At 46.1% G+C, this 14,436-nt stretch overlaps 1 pseudogene; it reads left to right on the top strand.

The window, feature by feature from the left end:
- The window catches only part of LOC123756177 (putative mediator of RNA polymerase II transcription subunit 26), a 91,159-nt pseudogene that overhangs the window by 50,891 nt on the left and 25,832 nt on the right, over positions 1-14,436 (top strand).

Below are 14,436 nucleotides of genomic sequence, written 5' to 3'. Positions count from 1 at the left end.
TTTTTTCCACACACACGCACACACACACACACACACACACACACACACACACACACACACACACACACACACACACACACACACACACACACACACACACATTGACGGTTGAGAGACGGGACCAAAGAGCCAGAGCTCAACCCCCCCCCGCAAGCACAACTAGGTGAGTACAACTAGGTGAGTACACACACATACACACACACACACACACACACACACACCAGGAAGCAGCCCGTAACAGCTGACTAACTCCCAGGTGCCTATTTACTGCTAGGTAACAGGGGCATCAGGGTGAAAGACACTCTGCCCATTTTTGTTTCTCTCCGGCGCCGGGAATCGAACCCGGGCAGCAGGATTACGTGCACAGTGTGCTATCCACACAGCCACTGGCGCCCAGAGGATGTTGTATGTTGTGTTTATGTATACCTATACTAGGTCACACTCTTGTCCAACCCTCCCCCCGGCAACTGCTGGGTGACAAGAGGCATAAGGTGAAAGGGAGAGAGGGAATTATCAGGGAAAGTCGCCAAGCCATTACGATATATAGCACTGGGAAGGGATCAGGATAAGGATTTGGGATGGGACAGGGGGGGGGGGGTAGGGGGGGCGTAATTGTTACAGTAATGTGTACCTCTCTTAAAAGTTACTTTTTGCTGCTACAGGTAAAGTACAAATACAAAAAATATAATTTTTCCAAGATCAGTGCTTAATATTTTACAATAACTAAAGAAAAAAATAGCTTTGATTTTTTTTTGTCAAGGTATTTAGTGGTGCAGGAAACCAGTGGCCAGTGCCAAATCGTGGCGGGAGTCAGTATATCATGACATGGTCACTCACTGTCTTGAATGTTGCCAACCCTGACCAGACCATGATGGACACATACCCCGCAGTAATCAATTGTGCAAAATTGGATTAGTTTAACCCCAAGCATATAGCCTCCAGCCTCGAAGCGATATCATTTGCATGAATATACAGACATACATATGCAGGCGATGAGTCACAATAACGTGGCTGAAGTATGTTAATCAGACCACACACTAGAAGTTGAAGGGACGACGACGTTTCGGTCCGTCCTGGACCATTCTCAAGTCAATCTACAGACATACATTATAATTGTAGTGAAATTATCAGTTATCTTCGCGGTGGCAGTTACACTAACTAGTTACCAGGAGATAAGATAACAAAAATAACTCTTTTTATATTTTAGAAATAAATGTTGGTCGTCTAATTAACCTCCACAATCAAACGACTTCGTTAATTGGCCCTAATTACCCGCTGATCAGCTGATTAATACATTAAACACTTCACTTGTTGATTCACAATAGTAAACAAAGGCAAGAAACCGAATTAATGTTGAGGAAACACAAACTCTTATGATCTCAAGGTGTGACCCTCAATATTATCGTGAAATATTAACAATGTTATAGAAACAGTGTAGTATTAACATGATAACCTCAAACCTATCTTACACAGTGAATAATAATAATAATAATAATAATAATAATAATAATAATAATAATAATTAATAATTAATAATAATAATAATAATTATTATTATTATATTAGTCCAGGGGGCCGGGAGCCCCCCCGGACCTTTTCCTCAACCATTTCGGCGGAAAAGTTTCAAGCGTAGAGCAAGATTTTTTCCCGCGCGCGGTGACGTCACGGCCCATAAATCGCGCCCAAAATCGAGTCGGTCCAGTTTGTGAGGAATATTTGGTTTCGTTGTTATAAATCACTACGAGTTGTGTGTGTGGTGGGGGGGGGGGGGGGAGTGGTTGGGGTGCTGGGGGCCAGATCCATCATTTGCTGATCCTCGTTCGACCTTAAGTGACCCATAATTCGACCTTAACGGACAAGAATGTTCTGGAATGTCTTAAATTTCTGGGACGTGCTTCGGCGGGAGCTGCTACTGCAGGGGAGGGAGAGGGGGGGGGGAGATGGGGGTGATTGGGGGTGGGGAGAGGGGTGATTGGGGGTTAGGACGGAGAAAGTGCTAGGAAGGGGGAATTGGAAGGAAGGGGGGTAGTGGTGCTAGGAGAAGATAGGAAGGGGAGGTGACAGAGGAAGGGGAGGTACCAGAGGAAGGGGGAGGTAATAGGAAGGGGAGGTGCTAGAAGGTAAGGGGGAAAGGGAGAAGGGGTTAAAGGGAAGGGGGTTAAGTAGAGACATGAGAAACAAGCGTTTTCTGCTAACTCCTCTAGAAAAAAGTGGTGAGGGGATGATTTACCCGTATGAAGAAGGGAATAGTTATATATTTTTAGAATATTACGAGAGAGATCGAATTAAAATGGTGGACAATTCTGTGATTTAAAAGAGGCAGGATATTGACCCCCATTTCTGGCACTCACAATAAAATGCTGGCACTCTGGCACGTATATACAGATGAAAGAGTACAGCACTTCCTTCCACCCTAGCAGAGAGTACCTTGTAGACATCCTGACCCCTGAGTACCCTCCAAGACCTTCCTTACACCAGTTGATTGACAGTTGAGAGGCGGGACCAAAGAGCCAAAGCTCAACCCCCGCAAGCACAATTAGGTGAGTACTCACCACACACAACCCTCATGCTCAGCTTGCTGCTAAGTTAAGCACCATACAACACATACACAATATACACACTGAAAACACCATCACACAGATCATATACACTGGCCGGAAGTGTATATGGTCTGTATACATATACATATACATGTATTGAGCTACATATACACATATGGTATATCTGTATATGTAGCTTAATACAGCTACAGGGAGGGCAGGAAGGGCTGTTATTGCTCATCAGCCCGATGGCAGCACAATTGGAAACAACATAAGAGTCATTAACTGGACAGCCTCCTGGCTAGTTAAACTTGTAGCACACAAAAGTATTAACAACACTAACGTACACACAATCGACTTGAGAATGGTCCAGGACGGACCGAAACGTCGTCGTCCCTTCAATTTCTAGTGTGTGGTCTGGTCAACATACTTCAGCCACGTTATTGTGACTCATCGCCTGCATGTAGACAGCTCAGTTATTTCAGAATTCCCTAAATCTCACTAATAGCATTAAATAGCCTAGTAGACCATTACCGCGCTAGTCTCTGAAGCCAGAGATAAATGAGCATACTTAATACAGAGTCAAAATGTTGTGGATTCCTTCTCCCATTGGCCAGCAGGAACATGGGGCTAGATTCACAAAGAACTTACGCAAACTCTTACGAACCTCTATATCTTTTCTCAATCTTTGGCGGCTTTGTTTACAATTATTAAACAGATAATGAGCTCCGAAGCACCAGGAGGCTGTTTATAACAATAACAACAGTTGATTGGCAAGTTTTCATGCTTGTAAACTGTTTAATAAACGTAACCAAAGCCGTCAAAGATTGAGGAAAGATGTACACGTTCGTAAGTGCTTGCGTAACTGCTTCGTGAATCTGGCCTATGATCAATTACTTGGCCTTCGTTAGCGTGCACTAAATAAAAACGCTGAACGCCATCTTGAGCCATCATATATATCCCTTAAGGTGTCATTAGACGAGAACAATAAGATCAGTTTTGAACAGACTAGTTCAAACAAGAACAGGCAGATCCATTGTTCATCACAAGATAATGTGTTCATCAGACCTTGTGTAGTGTGTATGGGGAGAACAGGTACTAAAACGTGTGTATGGGGGCAGGTAATAAAATCAGTAAAGATAAGAGCTAACATGATGCCAGACACAACAGATGAAGCGAAACAACACGTGATGGAAATAGTGGAGACAAAGATCACTAACCATTGCAGTTTTAACAACCCCAAATTCGAGAAGAAAAGAAACGGAACACAGCTTAGAATGTGGAAGTGAACTAGACAAAGAAAACCATTCAGGATGCTAATAAAATGCTCGTTTAATTCAATGCTCGTTTAATTCAATCCCCGTTTAATTCAATCCCCGTTTAATTCAATCCCCGTTTAATTCAATCCCCGTTTAATTCAATGCTCGTTTAATTCAATCCCCGTTTAACTTAATCCCCGTTTAATTCAATCCACAAACAGACTTTATCATATAGTTTATAACAGTGAGTTGACTTCCACAGATAGATATTATACGTGTCTCAGATGGGTGTTACTTCTCACTCTGGGATAGACGATAGATGTGTCTTTACACAAGGAAGACTAGTAAGATGTTTCTTGAAGGATGACCTGGTCTAGTGGGACTCCTCCTTCTGCTGGTCGGGATCGTGAACAAACTTGGAGAAGAACAAGAACAAAGGAATAAAGGAGCCCGCCACAGACTTGTTGAGTCATGGTGGGCTGATTAATTAAATCCTTCTCCGCCTAAATCCGCTCCTATTTAAAATCGCCCCCTGTTTATTTCAATCCTCGTTTAATTCAATGCTCGTTTAATTCAATCATCCTTTAATTCAGTTCTCGTTTAATTCAATCCTCGTTTAATTGAGTTCTCATTTAATTCAATCCTCGTTTAATTCAGTTCTCATTTAATTCAATCCTCGTTTAATTCCGTTCTCGTTTAATTCAATCCTCTTTTAATTCAATTCTCGTTTAATTCAATCCTCGTTTAATTCCGTTCTCGTTTAATTCAATCCTCGTTTAATTCAATTCTCGTTTAATTCAATCCTCGTTTAATTCAATCCTCGTTTAACTCAATGTTCGTTTAATTCAATGCTCATTTAATTCAATGCTCATTTAATTCAATGCTCGTTTAATTCAATCCATGTATAATTCAATGCTCGTTTAATTCAATGCTCGTTTAATTCAATGCTCGTTTAATTCAATGCTCGTTTAATTCAATGCTCGTTTAATTCAATGCTCGTTTAATTCAATCCTAGTTCAATTCAATCCTTGTTTAATTCAATCCTCGTTTAATCCAATGCTCGTTTAATTCAATGCCCGTTTAATTCAATCCTCGTTTAATTTAATCCTCGTTTAATTCAATCCTTGTATAATTCAATGCTCGTTTAATTCAATCCTCGTTTAATTCAATCCTCGTTTAATTCAATCCTCGTTTAATTCAATCCTCGTTTAAATCGACCCTCGTTTAAATTTACTATGTAATATGGCCAAATGACAATAAAAAGAAAGAATATACAACTATCTTCACCTTCTTGAGAATATCTTGAGGTTATCTTGAGAAGATTTCGGGGCTTAGCGTCCTCGCGGCTCGGTCCTCGACCAGGCCTCCTTTTTGATACACCCCCCTCCCCCCAAGGAAGCAGCCCGTAGCAGCTGTCTAACTCCCAGATACCTATTTACTGCTAGGTGAACAAGTGCATCAGAGTTAAAGAAACTGTGCACATTTCTTTCCACCTCCACCGGGGATTGAACCCGGAACATCAGGACTACGAATCCCAAATGCTGCCTACTCAGCTGTCAAGTGCTGGTTAGCATTGTAAATGTGTGGCCACGTTTGTGGTAGAAAATAATAATAATAATAAAAAAAAAACATTATATATAGGAAGCAGCAAAGGTATTCATTAGGGAACCTAGGTAACCTAACCTAACCTAACCTAACCTAACCTAACCTAACCTAACCTCACAAAGATTCATAGGAATGAGAAACATTTCTCATCCGAATGAGAGAAGCAGCACACAAGAGGAAATAATAGATCAAATTGAATCATAAACTGATTTAACACGAAAGATGTAAAAATAAGTAATAATTGGCTGAATTGGCTACTGACGGCGCAGAAAATAGGCAATAATTAAATTGATTTATAACCTCATATAGATAATTGATAATTGACGAGCGGTCATCACCCTGTCAGTAAATATATTAGGAGAGAAAAAGAAAATTATCTCAAGACTCGACTGAAGGAGAGAATGTCCCCTCAGTTATGTGAGTGAGGGGACAGCCAGAGGGAAGGACGTCCTAAAGTGATGGATGAACAGGCTGATTGATCAGGATCTTTCACCTCATCCATCAGCAATATGAGGACATGCCTTCTGTCACGTGTTTGTGGAGAACACATGCTTGTAAGTCACGTGTTTGTGGAGAACACATGCTTGTAAGTCACGTGTTTGTGGAGAACACATGCTTGTAAGTCACGTGTTTGGGGGGGGGACACGTGTTTGTTCGGGGGGTGGGGGGGTACGTGTTAGTGGGGGGGACACGTGTTTGTGGGGGGAGACGTGTTTGTTCCGTGGGGGGGTACGTGTTAGCGGGGGGGACACGTGTTTGTTGGGGGGGGGGGGCACGTGTTTGTGGGGGGGGGCACGTGTTTGTTGGGGGGAGACGTGTTTGTTGGGGGGGGGGGCACGTGTTTGTTGAGGGGAACACGTGTTTGTTGGAGGGGGACACTTGTGTTTGGGGGACACAAGTGTCTGGGGGACACTTGAGTCTGGGGGACACTTGTGTCTGGGGCACACTAGTGTCTGGGGGACACTAGTGTCTGGGGGACACTTGTGTCTAGGGGACACTTGTGTCTGGGGGACACTTGTGTCTGGGGGACATTAGTGTCTGGGGGACACTAGTGTCTGGGGGACACTAATGTCTGAGGGACACTAGTGTCTGGGGGACACTAGTGTCTGGGGGACACTAGTGTCTGAGGGACACTAGTGTCTGGGGGACACTAGTGTCTGGGGGACACTAGTGTCTGGGGGACACTATTGTCTGGGGGACACTAGTGTCTGGGGGACACTAGTGTCTGGGGGACACTAGTGCCTGGGGGACACTAGTGTCTGGGGGACACTAGTGTCTGGGGGACACTAGTGTCTGGGGGACACTAGTGTCTGGGGGACACTAGTGTCTGGGGGACACTAGTGTCTGGGGGACACTAGTGTCTGGGGGGAACACTTGTGTCTGGGGGACATTAGTGTCTGGGGGACACTAGTGTCTGGGGGGAACACTTGTGTCTGGTGGACACTTGTGTCTGGTGGACACTTGTGTCTGGGGGACACTTGTGTCTGGGGGACACGTGTGTCTGGGGACACTTGTGTCTGGGGGACACTAGTGTCTGAGGGACACTAGTGTCTGGGGGACACTATTGTCTGGGGGACACTAGTGTCTGGGGGACACTAGTGTCTGGGGGGAACACTTGTGTCTGGGGGACACTAGTGTCTGGGGGGAACACTTGTGTCTGGGGGACATTAGTGTCTGGGGGACACTAGTGTCTGGGGGGAACACTTGTGTCTGGTGGACACTTGTGTCTGGTGGACACTTGTGTCTGGGGGACACTTGTGTCTGGGGGACACGTGTGTCTGGGGACACTTGTGTCTGGGGGACACGTGTGTCTGGAGACACTTGTGTGTGGGGGACACTTGTGTCTGGGGGACACTTGTGTCTGGTGGACACGTGTGTCTGGGGGACACTTGTGTCTGGGGGACACTTGTGTCTGGGGGAAACGTGTGTCTGGGGGACACTTGTGTCTGGGGGACACTTGTGTCTGGGGGACACTTGTGTCAGGGGGACACTTGTGTCTGGGGGACACTAGTGTCTGGGGGACACTTGTGTCTGGGGGACACTTGTGTCTGGGGGACACTTTTGTCTGGGGGACACTTTTGTCTGGGGGACACTTGTGTCTGGGGGACACTTGTGTCTGGGGGACACTTGTGTCTGGGGGACACTTGTGTCTGGAGGACACTTGTGTCTGGGGACACTTGTGTCTGGGGGACACGTGTGTCTGGGGGACACTTGTGTCTGGGGGACACTTGTGTCTGGGGGACACTTGTGTCTGGGGGACACTTGTGTCTGGGGGACACGTGTGTCTGGGGGACACGTGTGTCTGGGGGACACGTGTGTCTGGTGGACACTTGTGTCTGGGGGACACTTGTGTCTGGGGGACACTTGTGTCTGGGGGACACTAGTGTCTGGGGGACACTAGTGTCTGGGGGGAACACTTGTGTCTGGGGGACACTAGTGTCTGGGGGACACTAGTGTCTGGGGGACACTAGTGTCTGGGGGACACTAATGTCTGGGGGACACTAATGTCTGGGGGACACTAGTGTCTGGGGGACACTAGTGTCTGGGGGACACGTGTGTCTAGGGTACACTAATGTCTGGTGGACACTAGTGTCTGGGGGACACTAGTGTCTGAGGGACACTAGTGTCTGGGGGACACTAATGTCTGGTGGACACTAGTGTCTGGGGGACACGTGTGTCTGGGGGACACGTGTGTCTGGTGGACACTAGTGTCTGGGGGACACTAGTGTCTGGGGGACACTAGTGTCTGGGGGACACGTGTGTCTGGGGGACACTAATGTCTGGTGGACACTAGTGTCTGGGGGACACTAGTGTCTGGGGGACACTAGTGTCTGGGGGACACGTGTGTCTAGGGGACACTAATGTCTGGTGGACACGTGTGTCTGGGGGACACTAGTGTCTGGGGGACACGTGTGTCTGGGGGACACTAATGTCTGGTGGACGCTAGTGTCTGGGGGACACTAGTGTCTGGGGGACACGTGTGTCTGGAGGACACTAATATCTGGTGGACACTAGTGTCTGGGGGACACTAGTGTCTGGGGGACACGTGTGTCTGGGGGACAATAGTGTCTGGGGGACACTTGTGTCTGGGGGACACTTGTGTCTGGGGGACACTTGTGTCTGGGGGACACTTGTGTCTGGGGGACACTTGTGTCTGGGGGACACTTGTGTCTGGGGGACACTTGTGTCTGGGTTTCCGCCGGCGCTCGGAATCGAACCCCGGTCAACAGGACTACGTCTCCAGCGTACTGTCCACTCAGCCACCAGTGCCCTATGTGTGTATGTGTGTGTGTCAATCTACTGGTGTCTGCATGATACCTGGTTGATGGGGTTCTGGGAGTTCTTCTACTCCCCAAGCCCGGTCCGAGGCCAGGCTTGACTTGTGAGAACTTGGTCCACCAGGTTGTTGCTTGGAGCGGCCCGCAGGCCCACATACCCACCACAGACCGGTTGGCCCGGCATTCCATGGAGAAAATTATCCAGTTTTCTCTGAAAAATGTCCACGGTTGTTCCGGCAACATTTCTTATGCTCGCTGGGAGGATGTTGAACAACCGCGGACCTCTGATGTTCATACAGTGTTCTCTGACTGTGCCCATGGCACCTCTGCTCTTCACTGGTTCTGTTCTGCATTTTCTTCCATATCGTTCACTCCAGTACGTTGTTAATTTACTGTGTAGAGTTGGTACTTGGCCCTCCAGTATCTTCCACGTGTATATTATTTGGTATCTCTCTCGTCTCCTTTCTAGTGAGTACATTTGGAGAGCTTTGAGACGATCTCAATAATTTAGGTGCTTTATCGCGTCTATGTATGCCGTATATGTTCTCTGTACTCCCTACATTTCAGCAACCACCCATGCTAAATAATCTGTCCTTATCTACCCTGTCAATTCCCCTGAGAATTTTGTATGTGGTGATTATATCTCCCCAAACTCTTCTTTTTCTCTCCTTGTGCCATGGAAGACAAGCAAAATGCAGACACAATATTCACAGACTTTGGAAAAGTCTGCGACAAATGAGACCATGATGCAATTGCACGCAAAACACACTCAAAAGGAACTACAGTACTGGCAACGTTGGGAAATGGAACTTTAAAACTTCTTAACTATCAGAAATTTCATCTTGTGTTACAACAGTTCTGTGTGTGTGTGTGTGTGTGTGTGTGTGTGTGTGTGTGTGTGTGTGTGTGTGTGTGTGTGTGAGTGTGTGTGTGTGTGTGTGTGTGTGTGTGTGTGTGTGTGAGTGTGTGTGTGTGTGTGTGTGTGTGTGTGTGTGTGTGAATGTGTGTGTGTGTGTGAGTGTGTGTGTGTGAGTGTGTGTGTGAATGTGTGTGTGTGTGTGTGTGTGTGTGTGTGTGTGTGTGTGTGTGTGTGTGTGTGTGTGTGTGTGTGTGTGTGTGTGTGTGTGTGTGTGTGTGTGTGTGTGTGTGTGAATGTGTGTGTGTGTGTGTGTGTGTGAGTGTGTGTGTGTGTGTGTGTGTGTGTGTGTGTGTGTGTGTGTGTGTGTGTGTGTGTGTGTGTGTGTGTGTGTGTGTGTGTGTGTGTGTGTACTCACCTAGTTGTACTCACCTAGTTGTGTCTGCCGGGTCGAGCATTGACTCTTGGATCCCGCCTTTCGAGCATCGGTTGTTTACAGCAATGACTCCTGTCCAATTTCCCTATCATACCTGGTTTTAAAATTATGAATAGTATTTGCTTCCACAACCTGTTCCTGAAGTGCATTCCATTTTCCCACTACTCTCACGCTAAAAGAAAACTTCCTAACATCTCTGTGACTCATCTGAGTTTCAAGCTTCCATCCATGTCCCCTCGTTCTGTTACTATTCCGTGTGAACATTTCGTCTATGTCCACTCTGTCAATCCCTCTGAGTATCTTATACGTTCCTATCATGTCCCCCCTCTCCCTTCTTCTTTCTAGTGTCATAAGGCACAGTTCCCTCAGGCGCTCCTCATACCCCATCCTTCGTAGCTCTGGGACGAGTCTCGTTGCAAACCTCTGAACCTTTTCCAGTTTCATTATATGCTTCTTCAGATGGGGACTCCATGATGAGGCGGCATACTCTAAGACTGGCCTTACGTAGGCAGTGTAAAGCGCCCTAAATGCCTCCTTACTTAGGTTTCTGAATGATGTTCTAACTTTTGCCAGTGTAGAGTACGCTGCTGTCGTTATCCTATTAATATGTGCCTCAGGAGATAGATTAGGTGTTACGTCCACTCCCAGGTCTCATTCACGCGTCGTTACAGGTAGGCTGTTCCCCTTCATTGTGTACTGTCCCTTTGGTCTCCTATCTCCTAGTCCCATTTCCATAACTTTACATTTGCTCGTGTTGAATTCTAGTAGCCATTTCTCTGACCATCTCTGCAATCTGTTCAGGTCCTCTTGGAGGATCCTGCAATCCTCATCTGTCACAACTCTTCTCATCAACTTTGCATCATCCGCAAACATCGACATGTAGGACTCTACGCCTGTAAACATGTCGTTAACATATACAAGAAATAGAATTGGTCCCAGCACCGATCCTTGTGGTACTCCACTTGTTACTGTTCGCCAGTCCGACTTCTCGCCCCTTACCATAACTCTTTGGCTCCTTCCTGTTAGGTAGTTCCTTATCCATGCTAGGACCTTTCCCCCCACCCCCGCCTGCCTCTCGAGCTTGAACAGCAGTCTCATGTATGCTTGAACAGCAGTACTGTATCAAAGGCTTTTTGGCAGTCCAGAAATATGCAGTCTGCCCAACCATCTCTGTACTGTCTTATCCTCGTTATTTTATCATAGAATTCCAGAAGGTTTGTTAGGCACGATTTCCCTGTCCAGAACCCATGTTGATGTTTGTTCACAAACCTAATGTTCTCCAGGTGTGCAACCAGTCGTAGCCTAATTATTCTTTCCAGTATTTTACAGGGGATGCTTGTCAGTGATACAGGTCTATAGTTAAGTGCCTCCTCCCTATCTCCTTTCTTGAAGATCGGCACGACATTTGCCTTCTTCCAGCAACTGGGCAATTCTCCTGACATAAGTGACTCATTAAAGATCATTGCCAGAGGCACGCTGAGGGCCTGCGCTGCTTCTTTTAGTATCCACGGTGATACTTTAGTTGATACGTCCAACGATACGATACGGTGATACGTCCAACTGCTTTAGTTGTATCTAGAGTTGTCAACTGTTTCATTACCTCCTCTGCTGTCACCTCTATATCTGATAGTCTTTCATCTAGGGTAACCCCTTCCAACAATGGGAGCTGCTCAGGCTCGGTAGAGAACACTCCATGGAAACTGGCATTCAGTGCCTCGCAGATTTCCTTGTCACTTTCAGTATATGCCCCCTCTGTCTTCCTTAGTCTTGTCACTTGGTCGTTCACCGACATTTTTCTTCTTATATGACTGTGTAGTAACTTAGGTTGTTTTTTCGCTTTGATTGCAATATCGTTCTCATAGTCCCTTTCCGATGTTCGTCTTATGTTAATGTAATCGTTCCTAGCTCTGTTGTATCTGCTTCTGTTTTCCTCTGTTCTTTGTCTTCTGTACTTCCTCCACTCCCGCCTGCTGGCCATTTTTGCTTCCTGACACTGTCTATTAAACCATGGGTTATTATATTCCTTCTTATTTTTTCCCTTTACCGTTGGTATAAATCTCTCTTCGGCCTCCTGGCATTTCTGTATGACTAGGTCCATCATATCTTGGACTGTTTTTCCTCTAATTTCTTCCTACCACTGCACTTCACCCAGATAGTCCCTTATCCTCATATAGTCCCCTTTCCTGTAGTCAGCTCTCCTTTCCCAGATCTCTTGTCCCATTGTCATAAGTTTGAATTCCATCATGTAGTCAAAGACTAGGACACAATGGTCACTGGCCCCTAGAGGTATTTCATGCTCTAAATTCTCGATATCTTCTACGTTCTGGGTGAAAATCAGGTCTAATAGGCTCGGTGCATCTCCTCCTCTTTCCCTTGTGTCTTCCTTCACATGTTGTGTCAGGAAATTCCTGTCTATAACATCTACTAATTTTGCTCCCCACGTTTCGTTCCCTCCATGGGGATTTCTTGATTCAAAATTTATCTCTCCATGATTTAGGTCCCCCATGATCAGCAGCTTCGCTCTCATTCTGTGGGCTAGTGTTGCTGCCTTCTGCAGTTCATCTATACATGCTTTGTTGTTGTCATCATACTCCTGCCTGGGTCTTCTACTGTTTGGTGGGGGATTGTAGATTACCAAGATCACAATCTTCCTCCCATCTACTGTCAGAGTTCCATGTATGAAGCTTGTGCACACATTGGTAACTCGATTTCCCAGGTCTTCAAACTTCCATTTCCGCTTTATTAGGAGTGCTACTCCCCCTCCCTGTCTCTGTGTCCTCTCTTTTCGTATCACCTGGTACCCTTCAGGAAAGATTACATCTGAGATCATGTCATTAATTTTAGTTTCCACAATTGCAACTATGTCAGGATCTGCTTCACTCACTCTTTCTTTTATCTCTTCTGCTTTATTAGATACCCCATCAGCATTGGTGTACCAAACTTTGAGATTCTTCATGGAAACTCTTGTACCAGAGTTCTCCCTTTCTCTGGGGGGTGTCTGGGGGGATCTGGGGGATGTCTGGGGGGTGACTGGGGGCAGGGGGGATCTGGGGGGTGTCTGGGGGATGACTGGGGGCGGGGAGGGTCCGGGGGATGTCCGGGGGGATCCGGGGGGTGTCTGGGGGGGTCCGGGGGGTGTATAAGGGGTGAAAGAGTTCAGGAGGGGTGCTTGGGGGGCTACTGGGGGCTGGGCTTCTAGGAAGGTAGGTAGGAGGGTCTGGGGTAGGGCCTGGGTAGGTAGGTCTGGAGTAGGAAGGGCATACTGGGTCTGAAGATTAGGGAGGGCATAGAGGGGTTGGGAGATAGCGTAAGGTTGGGAGACAGATAGAGGTTGAGAGGTTGGGAGGGGGAAGGATAGAGGGGGTGGGGGGGACCCCCCACCTCCCTCGCAAGGGTGGGGGGGACCTCCCACCTCCCTCGCAAGGGTGGGGGGGACCTCCCACCTCCCTCGCAAGGGTGGGGGGGACCTCCCACCTCCCTCGCAAGGGTGGGGGGGACCTCCCACCTCCCTCGCAAGGGTGTGTGTGTGTGTGTGTGTGTGTGTGTGTGTGTGTGTGTGTGTGTGTGTGTGTGTGTGTGTGTGTGTGTGTGTGTGTGTGTGTGTTAATAAAAGAGCAACAATCTATATAAATATAAATGGAAATGTTCGTGAAATTCGAGCATTTCACTAATCTCCGAAAGACTTTCACCGATTGCTTTGAAATTTTCACACAACGTTCCATTCGCCTCCGAGCAGGTCTTTATATACATACTATATAGATTTCACGTCTGTGACGGTAAAAAAAAAAAAAACATGCTTTTTCTGAAAAACTGTGTTTTTCGTGTGTTTTTCATGTGAGTGAAATTTTCGAAACCTCTTTCCCTGGAAACACAAACCAAAACTGTCTCTATTTTCCGCTTGTTACAACTTGTAATAAAGTTGTTACATCTTGGTTTAACGTGTTTATGACGTATTAGAACGTTGTTACAACTTGCTATATTGGTTGTTATAACTGGTTAGGAGGTGTTAAAACTTGTTCGAACGTTGTACCAACGTCGTAGTTTCGGTGTGTGTTTGGCGGGTTACCGATTGCTTTTAAATTTTGACACAACGTTGCATTCGAAGAGGCGCGTGTTTTTATATACCTACTATATACATGCCTCACCTGTGACAGGTAAAAACATGTTTTTTTTTTTAAACAACGCCATCTGTTGCTCGCAAGAGCAACATTTGCTATACTAAATATGTTACGATTCCATTTCAGTGTTTCCGATCGCATTGATAAATTAAATTTTCATAGATTTCGATTTATTTTCATTTTGATTTAATTATTTTGCGGGACATTGCCTTGGAATTGAGCTGTGTTGTTTACCATACCATTCCTTTCATGAGTATAGTTTATTTTTTTATTTTTTCATTGTTTTTCATTTGGTTTTTAACTGTTTCAGTGATGGGAACATCAGATCATTTAATGTTCCTTGT

The sequence above is a fragment of the Procambarus clarkii genome, chromosome 36, assembly GCF_040958095.1.
Source record: "Procambarus clarkii isolate CNS0578487 chromosome 36, FALCON_Pclarkii_2.0, whole genome shotgun sequence".
NCBI classification, from domain to species: Eukaryota; Metazoa; Arthropoda; class Malacostraca; order Decapoda; family Cambaridae; genus Procambarus; species Procambarus clarkii.
Note: the sequence above shows the minus strand (reverse complement) of the source record. Positions and strands in the feature narration are given on the sequence as shown.